Raw genomic sequence first — 8596 nt, forward strand, 5'->3', positions numbered from 1 at the left:
CTTTCAACCCAATTCCACCAAGAGCAAAGGCCCAATTCGAGGCTTGAAGATCAATTAAAGAAAGTGTATAAATAGGCTTAGATTCAATTTATTCGGGGAGTTCCCTTTTTAGAATTTTTCATAGAGCTTTCCTTTTATTTTTCAGTTACAGAGAGTGATCTTTAGTTTCTTAGTTTGGGGAAGGAGAATTCCATTCTCTTCCTCTTAGTTTTAATTGCTTTCACTTTCAATTACTCTTGTCTTGGATCCTGGGTTGGAGAATTGAAGGAATTCTGTTTCAATCTCACCTTAGATCTCTCTTTTGATTTTCACTGCAATTTAATTTCCAATTCGGTTCATTGCTTCTTCATCTAATTTCTTTTCAAATTACAATTTCCTTGCAATTGTTCTTGTTGGATCTAGGAAGGCATTGAGATCTAGACTTGGTTTTCTAGTCTCTGGGTCCTGAGATCACATTTCACCATTTCAATTTTCTGCACTTGCTTTATTTGTTTAAATTTGCTTGTCTGTTTGAATTCAATCGAGTCCCAATTCCCATTTACCTTTCTGTCTAATGCAATTTAATTTCTCTTGGTTTAATTCCTGCAAATCTAAGTCCCAATCCCCTTTACATTCCAAGCCATTTACATTTCTTGTCATTTAAGATTCTCGTAATTTACATTTCTTGCAATCTAAGTTTCTGCCATTTAATTTCTTGTTTCTTAAGATTCAGCACTTTAATCTCTTGTTCTCTTTACTTTCAATGCAATTTAAATTCTGCAACTCAATCAACCAAATCTTGATTCGCTTGACTAATTCAACCACTAAACAAAAATTGCTCAATCCTTCAATCCCTGTGGGATCGACCTCACACCCGTGAGTTTTATTACTTGATGCGACCCGGTGCACTTGCCGGTTAGATTGGTGTTGTTTTTGGGAGAGATTCATTCCTCAACCCAAAAATTTCCCATCATTCCCTAGTGACACAGAAAAGAATCCTAAAGGGGAACAAAAGGGAGTGAGATGGGAAGAATGCAAGGCCATCACCATATTGAAGGAAGTCTCAGAAGAAGAAGGAATCAGACCCTCAGAAAAGGAGCCAGAAATCTTGAAAGAAGGTGTGGAAGAAGCTAAGCAGGAAAGTGAAACTGAGCAAGCCAAGGAAATGCAAAAGGAAGGCATGCTGGGAACATACCAACCAAAAGCACCGTTTCCTCAGAGGTTAGGAGGAGGTGCAAAAGGGAAAACATATTCAAGGTTCTTAGAGACATTTAAGTCTCTCCATATCAATATTCCCTTTCTTGAGATCCTCCAGCAGATGCCTACACATATCAAGTATTTGAAGGAATTGCTGAGCAAGAAAAGAGTTTTGAAGGGAGGACAAACTGTAATAATGAACAAGGAATGTAGTGCACTCATCAAGAAGGATATGGTCTCTAAGAAAACAGACCCAGGAAGTTTTCATATCCCCTGCATCATAGGGGAAACAAAAATTGACAGAGGATTCTGTGATCTAGGAGCTAGCATAAATGTGATGCCTCTGACTCTTATGAGGAGGCTACAACTGAATGAGGTGAGATCCACTGATGTAATCATACAACTGGCTGACAAAACTCAAAAGCAAGCTGAAGGGGTAGTTGAGAATGTGCTGGTGAAAGTGGAAAAGTATTTTTTCCCCACAGACTTTGTCATTTTGGACATTGAGGAAAGCTACCTACACCCTATCATTCTGGGAAGGCCATTTCTAGCCACTGCTAGAGCGCTCATAGATATAGAACAAGGAGAGCTAATTTTGAGAGTACATGATGAACAGCTCATTTTCCATGTTTTTAAACCTGCATCTGAGCCTGAACCAGAACCTGAAAAGCCTAAGGATGATAGTAGCAATCTGTGTTTGTAGGAAAGCAATTCAGTAGCTGAAACTCTAAAACAATCCTTTGAAGGCAAACAAGAATTACAAGAGTTAAAGCCACAAGAATCAATAAAAACAGATCAGAAGGTTCCTCCTAGCATAAGGGTCAATGAAGAAATCCTCGAGAGAGAGGGAAGAATTGTAAAGAAATTGCCAAGAGGGTGGAGAAACAAGAAAATTCCCACTGAAGGTTTCTCTCCGGGAGACAAAGTGATATCAAGTCATTATCTGCCAATCCCACCTGGCCTCAAACCCATTCCTTCCCAGCTCCCTCAAGTGTGCACAATCAGGAAAGTTCTTTCTATGGAACATTTGGAAATCATGAAGGAATGAAATGGGGACGTTTTCATAGTGAGAGGAGAGGACATCAAGCACTACAATCCACCCTAACAAGGGACAACCGTCAAGCTAGTGACGTTAAAGAAGCGCTTCATGGGAGGCAACCCATGTTTTAGTATCCTTACTCTTTATTGTTTTGCTCTGCATCTAATAAAGCATGGTTTCTTATGCATGAACTTGAATCCTCAGGACAACTGTTGATAAGGTGCACTAAATATTGCAATGTAAAATACAATTGGTCTCTAAGTTTGGTGTACCTGAAGGCACCCCCAAATCTTATTCAAATTGTATTCAATCTTTCAAGGTGCACAACCAAACATTAAGTTTGGTGTTCCTTTTAAACACAGTTAATGAAAAGCAAGAAGTTCCTTTGGATTTAGAAATTCATGACAAGTAAACCATTGCACGTTTTAATACTTTGATTTCAATTATTTTAGGTAGTAAAATTGTTTAGGATCAAAGAGCCAAAGTGACTATGATTTATTAGAATTATGCACAATTATTAAGGACAACCAACATGGATTTCATATCATCAGGAGACATTACCAAACACTAAGTTTGGTGTCCAGTAATAAGTGTGCATACATACAAAGGTCACGGCTATAAGCTCATGAAGACAATCATTGATTTACAATTCAAAAAGAATAAAAAACATGTGCAAGTACTATTCATTATTCACATGGACCGAAAAATAATAGCAAATTTGTTTGTTTGTGCAGGTACAAAAGGAAGGATAAGAATGGAGGAAGAAGACAAGGGGGGAGGTACGGTTCTTGGTCAAAAAGGAAGTTCACAAGTCTTTGAAACTAACACATGGGAAAAGGAAGTTCTGCATGAAAAGATAGCTACATGTACAACCTAATGCACCCAGAATACTTCCAAGAAAGTGAAAAGCAATTCGTCCTTCTCCCTAATTCATATATTTACCATCAAGCCATACTTCACAAATCACCCTAGCCATCCATGTTTCACTTGCATGCACTATAAAGAACCACTTGAGGAACGAGTTCCACACCACCAAATCTCCTTCTTGCACATTTTCTTTCATCATAGCATAACTATCTCTTGCCGAAAACAACCTCACCACACTTCTAACAACACTTTCTTACTTCACCTTGTCAACTTTAGCTTGTCACTTGCCAAAACTAAAGAACCAATGGCAGCCTCATCTAGCCACAAAAGAAGAAAGGATAAGGAGCCAATGGAGGAGGAAAGGGAATTTGATGCATGGAAATACAAATCAGTTTTCCATGAGATTCAAGCCGAATGGATGAGACCTAAAAGGGTACTAGTTGAGGTTCCCTTTGACCTTGAAAAGGATGAGTTTCCAGGTATTTGGGAGAAGATCAAAAAGAGGAAGTGGGAGCTCTTGACTAAGCCAATCACTAAAATCAACATCAACCTGGTGAAGGAGTTTTATGCAAATGCAGTGAGGGAGGATCCAACCGTGGAACCCACATACAAAAGCTATGTGAGAGGGGTGGAAGTTGACTTCAGCCCCAAAGCAATCATGAAAACTCTTGGCCTGAAAAACATACGTTTCAGCCAAGCAAGTTATGAAGAAAGGATGATAGGAGAACCTGACTATTCGACTATTGCTGAAGACCTTTGTGCCATCAGAGCTGAATGGGTGAGAAAAACAAAAGGGGCTCCAAGAGTCTTGAGAAGGGGAGACCTAACACCTGAAGCTAAAGGGTGGTATGCAATAGTTAGGAGATCCATCCTACCCACTGCAAACTCTTCAGAAATAGTCCCTAAAAGAGCCATCTTGCTACATTGCATTATGGTGGGAGGGGAGATCAAAGTTCATAAACTCATTGCTAAACAGATATAAGAGTTTAGTGAGAAAAGTGACCATGACTCCTGGCTCCACTTCCCTAGCACCATCATTAGACTATGCATCGATGCCCAAGTACCACTTGAAGATGAAAGACCTAATTGGCTATATCCTGGAATGGCCATAACTGCGTACAGAATGACTCTTGGCCCAATTGCTCCAAGACATACAAAAAGAAGAAATGAAGAAGGGCAACAAGCAGAAGCAGAGCAAGAAGAAGGAGAAGAAGGAGAAGAAGAGCAAGAAGAGCAAGGAATTCCAGGAAGAAGGCAACAAGTTCCCAGAGACCCCATGGATATGAGCAGAATGCAAGAAATCATAGAAGGAATGTCTCAACAATACATGAGGTCTCAGGAGAGACAAGAGGACTTTCACCTAAAAATGATGGATATGCAAAGGAACTTTGAATCAAGATTCCTAGATCTGCAAAGGGAACAGAATTCACAATTACAGGAATCCCTCAGCCACATATGCCAACACCAAGATGCCAATATCTTGGCAATCAAGGAAGCCACCACTTTGCAGAATGCAAGATACTCAGTTCAAGCTGATTACAACATCAGTTCTCAAATCAAGCTTAACTACATAGGGGAACATCTACACAAGATGGACCCAGCATTCCCAGCTTTTGATGAGTATTTCAAAGGGAGAAAAGAAGGAGAAATAAACAAGGCAATGGTCCTTGAAAAAGGAGTGGAAGAAACAATGAAAAAGGCTGGATTCTGGAAAAAGCTCATAAGAAAAGACAAGGGAAGTACAAGTAGTCAAAAAGAGGTAAGAAGCAAGAAGAAGCAGGATCCCAAGAATCAAGAAGAACCAAGCAATAAATAAGAGGTGGTCTCGTTCTTTAATAATCAAATGATAGTTTGTGAATTGTCTTTATGAGCTTTCTTTCATTATAAGTCATTTAAGTTTTATGTGAAATTTCTAGTATGTTTGTCTGTTTATTGCTTTGAATAAAGTGAATGCCTAGATGTTTGGATATAACTTCACCTTCTTAAACAAGTGCTTGCCATACTTGTTCTGTTTCCAAAAATAAAAGAAAAGTTTGAACAAAAGTAACTTGGCTCAATTAGTGACAAATCAAGTAGAATTAAGTGGTGGTATGCATGCTTGATTGTTTAGTCAGCTCACTGGAAATTGAGTGTAGAATTATCATTTTTGTGTAGAAGTTGAATACTGTCTATGGATCTTGATGAATAAATGTCTTTGGCCATGAAAAAGAAAGAAAAAGAAGAAGAAAAAGCCACTGAAAAAGGGCAACCAAAAAGCAAAAAAATTGAGAAAATAAGCTAGGCACCAATGGTTTGAACTTCTGAGACAAATGCCTGTGGTGTTTATGTATTAAGGATATGCTTGGATGAATAGGTTCTGAGGAGTGTTTCAACACTTGGTAACTTGGGTTAACTAACCCGGGATTATCAACCAAAAGTCCATTATCAAGAGCAGCCTAAATACAAAACATTTAGTCACACAAATAGGTGCTGGGCACCAATGTCTCAAGAAGAAATGTGAACTAAAATGCCTGTAGTGGATATGTGTAGTGCACTGACAAGAAAAAGAAAATGCCAAAGGCTTGTGCAACACATGACACTGAGCAAACAAGGAGCAAGGGAGCTCTAAGAAAAAGAAAAAAAAAACAAAGAAAGGAAAAAGTGCCAAGGACATAAGAATAACAAGAGGCCATAGTAGTGTTTGATGGATGCAATGAAAAAAGTGATAATCCTACCTGATAAGAATGAAAAAGTGATGCTGCAACTTTCTGCATAAAACCCTTCTGATGAACTTCAAATGCTTGCTAATATAGCCAATGTAATTGCTTTTTGATTCATACTTTCTTCTCAAATAACTCAGGACTTGCTTAGGGACAAGCAAGTATTAAGTTTGGTGTTGTGATGCCAAGGCATCTTAGGCTAGTTTCACTAGCATTTTTCTGTTAGTTTTAGTTGTTTTATGCATTTTCTTGAGCTTAAAGTAACCAAGAATGGTTAAATGAACAACAAAGTAATGAATCATCCAAACAGTATAATTTTGATGCAAATTTCATGAGTTTTTAGTTATATTACTTGAATGCTATGAATAGAAGATTTCTCATGAAATTTTGCAAGACCTTGATGCAATTGTTTGGATGATTTCAGGGAAGAAGAGGCTAGGCAAGGAAGCAACAAAATCAATAAAGGAAGCTTGAAGATCACATGTGGAGTTTAAGTTCCAGTTTAAGCTTAAACTGGAACTTAAACTGCCAAGCCATATAATGCTGAAAGTGGCGTTTAACCTCCAGTTTAACCTTAAACTGGAAGTTAAACGCCAGAATGAGAAATGCACCAAAGCTGAAATTGGCGTTTAACCTCCAGTTTAACCTTAAACTGGAGGTTAAACGCCAGAATCATGGAAGTTGAGAAATGTTGAAACTGGCATTTAACCTCCAGTTTAACCTTAAACTGGAAGTTAAACGCCAGAATGAGAATTTCACCAAGGGGGCATTTCCACGTTTAACCTCCAGTTTGACCTTAAACTGGAGGTTAAACGTGTTCGACACCATTTCTCACCAGGAAGCAATTCCACGTTTAACCTCCAGTTTAACCTTAAACTGGAGGTTAAACGCCAGAAGTAGGAAAGGCACCAGGAGCATTTCCACGTTTAAGCTCCAGTTTAACCTTAAACTGGAGCTTAAACGTGTTCGACTATTTCTCTCCTCCAGGGTTGCTTTCTCATTTCCACGTTTAAGCTTCAGTTTAACCTTAAACTGAAGCTTAAACGTGTTCGACCCAATTGCTCCTCCAGAGTTGTTTTCTTCATTTCCACGTTTAAGCTTCAGTTTAACCTTAAACTGAAGCTTAAACGTGTTCGACATTTCACACTCCTGGGTTGCTTTCTTCCATTTCCACGTTTAAGTTTCAGTTTAACCTTAAACTGAAACTTAAACTTCAACTTAAACGCCACTTTTTGAAAGAGTTTCTGGGCCAAATATATTGAAGTTTAAGTTAGCATTTGAGCACAAACATTAACTTAAACGTATTATGGTATGAAACCCAATTGAATATCATGGTTTATGGGATTGGGCCTGAAGAATTGATGAGTCTGGAACTTCAATTTGTTGAGTCTTGTGTCATTACTTGTTATTCACTAAGTTTGCTCAATGAATGTTACAGAATTGGATCACAGCCTCATCAGGATTATGGACCATAAACCCAAAGCAAAAGGAAATCAAGGAAAAGCCTCAAAGCCCAAGAAACACAACAGAAGCTCAATTTAGAAAGTGTATAAATAGGATAGAATTGAAGTTAGTTAGCACTTTTAGACACTTGGGAATTTTTCATCAATTTTGTAATTGAATTCTGAGCTATGAATCACTAAACCCCTTTCATTGGGTTAGGGAGCTCTATTGTAATTCAATGAATCAATAATAGTTTTATATTCTTCTTCAATCTTTTCTCTTGAATTTTGTTGGAAAGCTTCTCGATCTACTTCCATTGGGTAGTTGTCTTGGGAAAGAAACTACCCATAATTGGAATCCTTCGGAACCTTGGGAAAGGAATGGAGGATTCATGCTAGAGAAGCTTTCTCACAGTGAATTGGATTGGGGTTTGGATGGATATTGTGACATGTAATCCTACCAAATTGTGGTTCATGAAACTGTGTGGTATAATCAGTGATCGAGCATCATCTCTTCTTATGAACATTTAAACCAAGGGATTGGGAATTTGTTTGTTTTTAGAGAGAATTGGTGAGCCAAGGGATTGGGATCCAATCATATAAGATTGCCAAGCAAAATTCAATGAATGCATTGGTTGAGGAAGAGATAAAAATGTTTTGATTCGGAGATCTCAATATCTCCTAACACCCAATGAACTCCCATTTCTAATCTACACTTTCTATTTACATTCTGCAATTTCAATTCATGCAATCACCCCATCCCTTTTTAATTTCAGCACTTTAACTTCTCGCTCTTTAATTCATGCAATTTAAGATTCCGCAATTCTCATCTAAATCTTGATCTGCTCAACTAGAACACACTTCTAATCCGAATTGCTCATTCAACCAATCCTTGTGGGATTCGACCTCACTCTATTGTGAGTTTTTACTTGACGATAACCGGTGCACTTGCCGGAAGGAATTTTTGCCGATTGTGCAATTTCCTAAAATCGTAGCATATCAACTTTATGCGACATCATAACCCCCTGTCACGTGAACCCTATCAGTCACGCCCCCCCTCCTGAAACCCTCTCCTTCCTCTCTTCCCCCCAACCACCACCCAGCCACCACCACCGACAACCCCCGCCACCGCCGACCGCCCAGAAACAACCGCCACCCCCGTTCCTCCGTCCCCCTCTTTCTTCTTCTTTCCTCTTTCCCCCCACCGCCACTACCCCCCTCCGCGATCACCCTCCGCCGCTGCCACCCTCTGCGTCGCCCACAGCAGCCGCGCCACCTCCAACCACCACCACCATCACCCCCGTCCTAACCCGCCTACCCCCTACCCCTACCTGCGCCCTAACCCGCAGCCACCGCCGCCGTGCCAACCCCCG

This window comes from Arachis stenosperma, chromosome 3, assembly GCF_014773155.1.
Source record: "Arachis stenosperma cultivar V10309 chromosome 3, arast.V10309.gnm1.PFL2, whole genome shotgun sequence".
In the NCBI taxonomy this organism is placed as follows: Eukaryota; Viridiplantae; Streptophyta; class Magnoliopsida; order Fabales; family Fabaceae; genus Arachis; species Arachis stenosperma.